At 52.9% G+C, this 10,000-nt stretch overlaps 1 protein-coding gene across 1 annotated transcript in view; it reads left to right on the forward strand.

Annotated features, from left to right (window-relative positions):
* The first annotated feature begins 144 nt into the window (after positions 1 to 144).
* pitx3 (paired-like homeodomain 3) overlaps positions 145 to 10,000 on the forward strand; it is a 36,555-nt gene continuing 26,699 nt past the window's right edge. Inside the window, exon 1 of the mRNA XM_080493914.1 lies at positions 145 to 406. The gene's annotated coding sequence lies outside the window, so the exon portion shown is untranslated. The remainder of the gene's footprint in view (positions 407 to 10,000) is intronic.

Below are 10,000 nucleotides of genomic sequence, written 5' to 3' on the forward strand. Positions count from 1 at the left end.
CCTCCCTCCCTCCCTCCCTCCCTCCTCCCTCCCTCCCTCCCTCCCTCCTCCCTCCCTCCCTCCCTCCCTCCCTCCCTCCAGGACCCCCCCCCCCCCCCCCCCACCCCCGCCCCCTCCCTATACTCTGTGTGGGGATCAAACCTCACTCTTCCACAGCCTTCATGTCTGACAACACAGAGGGAAGAAGAAGAGGAGGAAGAAGAAAGAGAAGGAGAAGGAATCTGACCGACTCTTTGCGCTCCGGGGAAACTTTGTGTCCATGTCACCAGCAGGCCTGAGGCCAGGACAGCCCGCAGAGCAGCAGCAGAGCAGCAGCAGAGCAGCAGCAGAGCAGCAGCCCGCAGAGCAGCAGAGCAGCAGCTCTTTACCTCCTCCACGGATTAATTGAACCAGACCGGGACACCATGTGAGTGCCACCAACCGCTGCTTTCCTCCGTCTCTCCACCGCGTCTCTGTCCCCAGCCGAAACGGAACAAGACCAGAGGGGCTAGATTAACAACTTAATCTCTGAATTAGCAGAGAGCAGTGGGAGGGAGGACGCCAGTGGGGAATTCTTTAGATTCCTGTAACTACATTTAAAATGAAAATCTACCAATCTAAAAACATAAAATACAGACTTCATAGTTACCGAGTTTACTTTGAAGAGGAATGGATGAATGGGGGGGGGGGGGGGGGGGGGGCTAAATGCGGCCCACGGGTCGGAACAAGCGGACCAGTGGGTCTGAATCAAACTCACAAAAATGGAGCTGCAAATTAGTATTAAAGGTTTGTGAAGAAGTCTCAGGTTTATTTAGTGTGAAAGGCTGTTTGAGCGAGAGGAGCACTCATTTAAAAAGTGTCTCCCCCCCCCCCCCCACCCCCAGCTTTTTATTCAGCATTGTTATTGCTGGTGAAGTGGCATTAGCAGTGTGACAGTGAATTAGTAGAAACACGCTGAAGGCTGCAGAAATCAGCAATATGAACACTTAACGGATTGATTTCTTACACTTCTAGCTGCAACACAATCCAAAGGGACATGAAGGAGACATCGCTGAGGGACATGAAGGAGACATCGCTGAGGGACATTAAGGAGACATTGCTGAGGGACATTAAGGAGACATCGCTGAGGACATTAAGGAGACATCGCTGAGGGACATTAAGGAGACATTGCTGAGGGACATTAAGGAGACATTGCTGAGGGACATGAAGGAGACATCGCTGAGGGACATTAAGGAGACATCGCTGAGGGACAAGACTTGACTTTGAGACGTGTTACTGCATTTGGCCGGGACCGACATTAAAAACTGTATCACGTCAAACAGAATTCTTTTTTCATGCGAGTTGTTCTAAAAGCTGCGGCTTTGTAAACTATCTTGAATAATATCTCTTCTTTCTTATTCTGCGCAGTAGAACCAAGACAGAACCTTTTGGTTGTGGTTGTTTTTAGGAGTCCCGAGTTTGAAACCTTTTTCTCTGGTCGGTGTCTCCTGGTACCAATCGGGGGTTCTGGGTTCGGGCGGCTCATCACCGGAGTCCCGTCCTGTTCTCCCTGTCCGAGTGTCGGTGTGTGAGGCCTGGACGACAGCTGCGCGTCCACGCGGCCTTTTCTCTCCTGCAGACGGAATCTGGAGGATTACGTCCTGGTTCCGTTTCTGGGAAGTATTGAAACGGAAAGCGGTGCGATGGACATGTTTGGAAGGACAGGAATATTAAGGTCTGTGACAGAAACGGGTGGCAGGAGGCCGCGGAGGCCCGGCGGAGCACCGCACCGTGCGCTCTCCGTTCCGCACGGCGCACGGCCGTCCAGCCTCACCGGGGATTTATACACATGAGCTGATATGGCACCAACGGGTTCCTCTTCAAACCGCTTGAATAACAGACGGGACACAACAATACCGGGTTAATATGGACCAAAGTCTTCTGACTGGCGCTTTCACAGATTTTCAGCTTTATTTCCTTCTCTCCAGTCACGCGTTTCGGTTTATTTTTTAATGTAGATTTTAAACTAAATATTAAAAAAACGCGCTTTCAAATGAGAGAAATATCTTCTGCTGTGGAACCGCACCACTTCCACCTCACACCTTCAAACACTTTTATATTTCATAACGAAAGAATGATGTGCTGACTTGATCTTTTATAAATACAGACAGAAAACGCATCAAATTTAAATTTAAAAATGTATTTTATTCCTGTGGTATTTAAAGCTGGAAGGTACCGATATCTTCTCCATAAAGAAAAAAGAAAGTGCGGCTGCGCTCGCGCCCTGCATGCGGACTGGTTAGGGCCTCTTTTGCATCTCTGCCCTGGTCAGGACGCAGGAAAAGGACATTTGCTTAATGGAAGCTCACGTTTGGCCTCAGGGTACAATGGAAATACTTGTACTTGTACTAATGTCCGGATCTGCCCTGATCAGAACACGGAATATCCAGGTTTTCCAGATTAAATCCGGATTCCGACAGGCGAGGGAAGGACAGTGAACTCAAATAATATTTATTTTTTCCACAAATGATAAACACAAATAAGGGGGGGGGGGTATCTATTGTTCTCCATCTGCCCCCTATGACTTTCCGCTTACCAAGATTATTATCCTGAATATTGTAAATGGGAACGTGGAGCTGACCTGAGCGCACACGGGTTTTAACATCAACCATTTACCTTCATTCTGTACTCAATGTTTTTATCTTTTAATCTGAAATATGGAGACAAATTAAATCATTCAAGCTCATTTTTGTGTGAAGCTGTGGGGGTATATTGAAGGCGTACTGTGGACAGTACGGAGGAGGACGAGGGACACCCAGAAATAGGTAGAAAACTTCATTCTGGCCTTTGCCAACATTATTAAATGTAAAAAAAAAAAAAAACTTCAAAATTATGAACAAAATAAATCGAATTTGTTAGAAAACTGTAAGAATTACGGATTTTATCTTGAAAAACGAAAAAGAAATAAAGAAATCTTGAATTAAAATCAGAACCGTGAGAAAATAATTCCGACTTTAATCCCCGATATAATAAGTCATAATTGTGAGCCTATTTAGAAATGATGAATTGTGACCAAACGTCCGAGCTGTGAGACTCAAACCCGCAGGAAGGAACTCAAAGGGGGTCGGGGCGCTCAGCCCTGGTTAACGCGGGCCGGGCTCTGTAAATAGTTGGGATGGTTGTACACTCTCAGGCCGCCTGTATTTTCATCAGCCTGATAAATAGTTGATGTGAGAGGCTCGCTGTTAATCACTGCTCAGGACTTCTATTGGCTTGCACAGACAATTATTCCGCTGCGCAGCGCCGCCGGAGCGCGAGGCCGCGCCGCCTCAATCATATGCAAATGGCTGTTATAGGAGGGCAGAAATTAACATCTACAAACATTAGACTGAAATTCCATCTGCCGCCTCTTCGAGGAGGCCTTAATAAGTTCTCAGACAGCAAAGTGACACACATCTTAATCAACTCTTAATCCCGGGAATTAATTCTCGACGCGTTTATGAATAATTCGCCTGCAAATGTGAGCAGCCTGCGGCAGATGGAGCCGCAATCTCCCAAAAATGAGAGGATCTTTTTGTGGCTTCCATTATTATTTTTTATTATTATCAGCAGATATATATTTTAATGAGATCGGTGCCACTTGGCGACTGCTTATGCAAAGCACTGCAGCTCATGCACACACACACACACACACACACACACACACACACACACACACACACACACACACACACACACACACACACACACACACACACACACACACACACACACACACGTCAGATAGTCGACAGACCCGGACTCGGACTCGACTCGGACTCGGACTCGGACTCGGACTCGGACTCGGACTCGGACTCGGGCCCGGAGCCCTCCCAGGTGACGTCAGAGGTCTAAGCACTAGACCTGACCCCCAGGGTTCTTCAGTGTGTCACAGCGGGAGGCCGAGCAGGGGAGAAGTGAGGGTTTGAGTCTGAGGTCTGTCAGGTGTTTCCCTCCGCAGCTGCTGTTACACTTTGGATTTGGAACTGAAGCTTATTTTGTCATTTTAATTTATTTTAACACAATTTCTTCTGTAGAAACGGAACTGAAAAGGAGTTTGTTAAGGTACCCCCCTGAACCCCAGGTTGTCCCGCTGCTTCCACACCTGAAGCTCTCTGGCGCCCCCAGAGGATCCTGCCCGAACTCTGAGAGTAGGAGTTGTAGTAGGAGGTCTTCCTTGGAGCTGCAGGCCAGTTCCTCAGCAGCTTCTTCAGCATAAACACATCTCTGGTTCCTCTCAGTTTCCTCTCTGGTTCTCTGGTTCCTCTCTGGTTCCTGTCTGGTTCCTCTCTGGTTCCTCTCAGTTTCCTCTCTGGTTCCTGTCTGGTTCCTCTCTGGTTCTCTGGTTCCTCTCTGGTTCTCTGGTTCCTCCAAAGTTCCTCTCAGTTTCCTCTCTGGTTCCTGTCTGGTTCCTCTCTGGTTCCTCTCAGTTTCCTCTCTGGGTCCTGTGTGGTTCTCTGGTTCCTCTCAGGTTCCTCTCTGGTTCCTGTCTGGTTCCTCTCTGGTTCCTCTCAGTTTCCTCTCTGGTTCCTGTCTGGTTCCTCTCTGGTTCTCTGGTTCCTCCAAAGTTCCTCTCAGTTTCCTCTCTGGTTCCTGTCTGGTTCCTCTCTGGTTCCTCTCAGTTTCCTCTCTGGTTCCTGTCTGGTTCCTCTCTGGTTCCTGTCTGGTTCCTCCAAAGTTCCTCTCAGTTTCCTCTCTGGTTCCTGTCTGGTTCCTCTCTGGTTCCTCTCAGTTTCCTCTCTGGTTCCTGTCTGGTTCCTCTCTGGTTCCTCTCAGTTTCCTCTCTGGTTCCTGTCTGGTTCCTCTCTGGTTCCTCTCAGTTTCCTCTCTGGTTCCTGTCTGGTTCCTCTCTGGTTCCTCTCAGTTTCCTCTCTGGTTCCTGTCTGGTTCCTCTCTGGTTCTCTGGTTCCTCCAAAGTTCCTCTCAGTTTCCTCTCTGGTTCCTGTCTGGTTCCTCTCTGGTTCCTCTCAGTTTCCTCTCTGGTTCCTGTCTGGTTCCTCTCTGGTTCTCTGGTTCCTCTCAGTTTCCTCTCTGGTTCCTGTCAGGTTCCTCTCTGGTTCTCTGGTTTTTCCATTGTCAAGGAAGCCAGTGAGAGCAAAGTCGCTGCCTCGCTGCCTCGCTGCATTCCTGCGTTGCTGCGTTCCTGTGTCGCTGCCTCGCTGCGTCGCTGCGTTCCTGCGTCGCTGCCTCGCTGCGTCGCTGCGTTCCTGCGTCGCTGCCTCGCTGCGTTCCTGCGTCGCTGCCTCGCTGCGTTCCTGCGTTCCTGCGTCGCTGCCTCGCTGCCTCGCTGCCTCGCTGCGTTCCTGCGTCGCTGCCTCGCGGCGTTCCTGCGTCGCGGCGTTCCTGCGTCGCTGCCTCGCTGCGTTCCTGCGTCGCTGCCTCGCTGCCTCGCTGCGTTCCTGCGTTCCTGCGTCGCTGCCTCGCTGCCTCGCTGCGTTCCTGCGTCGCTGCCTCGCTGCTTCGCTGCGTCCCTGCGTCCCTGTGTCGCTGCCTCGCTGCCTCGCTGCGTCCCTGCTTCGCTGCGTCCCTGCGTCCCTGCATCCCTGTGTCCCTGCGTCCCTGCGTCGCTGCCTCGCTGCGTCGCTGCGTTCCTGCGTCGCTGCCTCGCTGCGTTCCTGCGTCGCTGCCTCGCTGCGTTCCTGCGTTCCTGCGTCGCTGCCTCGCTGCCTCGCTGCGTTCCTGCGTCGCTGCCTCGCGGCGTTCCTGCGTCGCGGCGTTCCTGCGTCGCTGCCTCGCTGCGTTCCTGCGTCGCTGCCTCGCTGCCTCGCTGCGTTCCTGCGTTCCTGCGTCGCTGCCTCGCTGCCTCGCTGCGTTCCTGCGTCGCTGCCTCGCTGCTTCGCTGCGTCCCTGCGTCCCTGTGTCGCTGCCTCGCTGCCTCGCTGCGTCCCTGCTTCGCTGCGTCCCTGCGTCCCTGCATCCCTGTGTCCCTGCGTCCCTGCGTCGCTGCCTCGCTGCCTCGCTGCGTCCCTGCGTCCCTGCGTCCCTGCGTCGCTGCCTCGCTGCGTCCCTGCTTCGCTGCGTCCCTGCGTCCCTGCGTCCCTGCGTCCCTGCGTCCCTGCGTCCCTGCCTCGCTGCGTCGCTGCAGACGTGGCCCCAAGCACTCCGGGGAATTCAAGTATTGATCTGAGGACCGGAGTCCCGTGTCCTGCTGTCCTCCGGCTGTGAGGTGAGGGAGCTCCGACCACAGTCCAGAGCCCAGAGCAGGAGGGGTTAACAATACGTCTGCTCTGTGACCTGAACCTCGGGTGCAGCCAGAAAACATCCAGTCTCCTCGTCGCTCTATTCTGGTTGGTTTACCTCTGGCCATGTTCGCTCTACATTTCACAATGTCTCTTCCATCTCTTCCGCCCGGTAGATAGTAATAACCCCCCCCAGCTGATGACGTGTCAGACCCTGCTCTGGCTCCGCTCCGCTCTGGCTCTGCTTTGGCCCCACTCTGGCTCTGCTGTGGCTCTGCTCTGGCCCCCCTCAAGCCCCACTCTGGCTCCGCTCTGGCTTCGCTCTGGCTCTGCTTTGGCCCCACTCTGGCCCTGCTGTGGCTCTGCTCTGGCCCCCTTCAAGCCCCACTCTGGCTCCGCTCTGGCCTTGCTCTGGCCCCACTCTGGCTCCGCTCTGGCTTCGCTCTGGCTCTGCTTTGGCCCCACTCTGGCCCTGCTGTGGCTCTGCTCTGGCCCCCCTCAAGCCCCGCTCTGGCCTTGCTCTGGCCCCACTCTGGCCCTGCTGTGGCTCTGCTCTGGCCCCCCTCAAGCCCCGCTCTGGCCTTGCTCTGGCCCCACTCTGGCCTTGCTCTGGCCCCACTCTGGCCCTGCTGTGGCTCTGCTCTGGCCCCCCTCAAGCCCCGCTCTGGCCCTGCTCTAGTCCAGCAAGGATGTGGGGCCAGCTTAGCACACATTCAGCCCCTGACAGGCCGGAGCTTTGGGGGTAGAAAGACAAAGAACTGGTGCTAAGTCTGGCCCTGGACCAGAACTAGAACCTGGTTCTTTTTTGAGGAAAAGCACCCCCTTGTGGATGCAGAAGGAAGATAAAGCTGTGTTAGAGGCGGGGTTGTGATGGTTGCTGTGTTTGATAGGCTCACAGGCCAAAACCGGCCGCTGGAGGTCCAACGTGTAAAAACTGCAAACTGGTTCTGGTTTTTAACGAGCAGCACATTTTTAACAAGTTGAGAGCTTGTGAACTGGATAAACTGGATCTCTAGACTTCCATTCCACTCTCTGGTAGACCGGACTGGACTCTCTGGTAGACTGGACTCTGGTAGACTGGAATGGACTCGCTAGTAGACTGGACTCTGGTAGGCTGGACTGGACTCTCTGGTAGACTGAATGGACTCTCTGGTAGGCTGGACTGGACTCTCTGGTAGACTGGACTCTGGTAGGCTGGACTCTGGTAGGCTGGACTGGACTCACTAGTAGACTGGACTCTGGTAGGCTGGACTCTGGTAGGCTGGACTGGACTCACTAGTAGACTGGACTCTGGTAGGCTGGACTCTGGTAGACTGGACTGGACTCGCTGTTAGACTGGACTCTGGTAGGCTGGACTCTGGTAGGCTGTACTGGACTCACTGGTAGACTGGACTCTGGTAGGCTGGGCTGGACTGGACTCACTGGTAGACTGGACTCTGGTAGACCGGACTGACATGACAGGTACAGGTGGGGCCATGATAGCAGGGAGTGGCTCTGCCCCTGTAGGGGGTGGAGCCACCCCCTACAGGGGCGGAGCCACCGGCCATGAGGCAGGTGAGGAACTGAAGCCATGAGGCAGGTGAGGACCTGAAGCCATGAGGCAGGTGAGGACCTGAAGCCATGAGGCAGGTGAGGAACTGAAGCCATGAGGCAGGTGAGGACCTGAAGCCATGAGGCAGGTGAGGACCTGAAACCATGAGGCAGGTGAGGACCTGAAGCCATGAGGCAGGTGAGGACCTGAAGCCATGAGGCAGGTGAGGACCTGAAGCCATGAGGCAGGTGAGGAACTGAAGCCATGAGGCAGGTGAGGACCTGAAGCCATGAGGCAGGTGAGGAACTGAAGCCATGAGGCAGGTGAGGACCTGAAGCCATGAGGCAGGTGAGGACCTGAAGCCATGAGGCAGGTGAGGAAATGAAGCCTCGGGACTCTTTAATGTAAAACGTCTAACTTTGTCTTTTTCATGTTTGAGTTTGAGCAAAATGAATGTTGATTTGTGGCTCTTCTTGGCCCTAAGACTCAGGGGAAAGGTTCTGGGTGGTGCTTGTTTTCAGAGTTCTACTGCAGTTCAAAGCTCCGCTCTGGCTCCGCTCTGGCTCCGCTCTGGCTCCGCTCTGGCTCCGCCTCTGAAATAACCAGAGTTCAGCAGGCCTGTTAAACCTCCAGAAAGATAAACAGCAGAAGAAGAACTTCCTGTCACAGATGCTGAAGCCACCAGAGGAGGGTCCGGTCCCTCTGAAGGTGGATCAGAACCACCAGGTTTGATCCAAACAGGAAAGAGAGAAACAATATTTGTGAGGTTATGAAGCAGAAAACTGATCCTTCTGACCTACAAGTCAACTTTAACCCACAAACGAGCCTCAGAGGCGGATTAATCCAGATCCAGAGCAGCGAGGCTGAGCCGGCTACTCTGTCCTCTGGGAGACTCCAGGTCCTCCTCAGGACGCCGGCGTCTCGCCTACTGTCTGTCCTCTCAGGCCTCTGCAGCGCGGTGACTCAGAGGAGGCAGGCTGGTCTCCAGAGCAGCTCCATGTTGCTCCATCAGTCTGATGTAGAGTGACGAGATCTGAGGACGGAAACTGGTCCTGAACCCGTCTCTACCAGATCCTGTCTTTATTCTGCAACACACACACACACACACACACACACACACACACACACACACACACACACACACACACACACACACACACACACACACACACACACACACACACACACACACACACACCACACACACACACACACACCTCCTAAGACCTGAACTAACTTTGTCATGTGATCTAAACCAAAACTAGGTCCAGATGTGGACGTCGGCTCAAAGGAGGTAAAGGTCAACTGAGTAGAGTTAGTCTCTTATGATGGGTCACTCTGTCTTTGGACATTGAGGTTTAGTTCAGGCTCCGGTTTAGGTCTGGCTCAGGTTTAGGCCAGGTCAGGTTTAGGTCTGGCTCAGGGTTAGATCTGGCTCAGGTTTAGGTCTGGCTCAGGTTTAGGCCAGGCTCAGGTTTAGATTTGGATCTGGTTTAGGCCAGGCTCAGGTTGAGACTAGGCTTAGGTTTAGATCAGGCTTAGGTTTATGTCTGGCTCAGGTTTAGGTCAGACTCAGGTTTAGGTCTGGCTCAGGTTTATGTCTGGCTCAGGTTTAGGTCAGACTCAGGTTTAGGTCTGGCTAAGGTTTAGGTCATACTCAGGTTTAGGTCATACTCAGGTTTAGGTCTGGCTCAGGTTTAGGTCAGACTCAGGTTTAGGTCTGGCTCAGGTTTAGTTCTTACTCAGGTTTAGATCAGACTCAGGTTTAGGTCTGGCTCAGGTTTAGGTCTGGCTCAGGTTTAGGTCTGGCTAAGGTTTCGGTCATACTCAGGTTTAGGTCAGACTCAGGTTTAGTTCTTACTCAGGTTTAGGTCTGGCTCAGGTTTAGGTCTGGCTCGGGTTTAAGTCATACTCAGGTTTAGTTCTTACTCAGGTTTAGGTCTGGCTCAGGTTTAGGTCTGACTCGGGTTTAAGTCATACTCAGGTTTAGGTCTGGCTCAGGTTTAGTTCATTCAGTAGTTTACTAGTTGAGACTGTCCCTGAGAGGGTCCGGTTCCTCATCAGTCCACTAGGATGTCAGGTTCTCTTCATTTCCTTCACCTTTATAGTGTTTGGTTCTCTGCACACGTCTGTGTGGTTTCATTACAAAATCAAGCAAGAGCGCCTCCTGTGGCCCGGCAGACTAACTACATTGTTGTCTCTGTGTCCCTGCTGCAGTGGGACACACTCTCTTTGATGTTGTCACGTGAAACGTTGTCGTGGAAACGGGGCCTCAGAGTAACAACAGAGTGTT

The sequence above is a fragment of the Lipophrys pholis genome, assembly GCF_963383615.2.
Source record: "Lipophrys pholis genome assembly, contig: SCAFFOLD_28, whole genome shotgun sequence".
NCBI lineage: Eukaryota > Metazoa > Chordata > Actinopteri > Blenniiformes > Blenniidae > Lipophrys > Lipophrys pholis.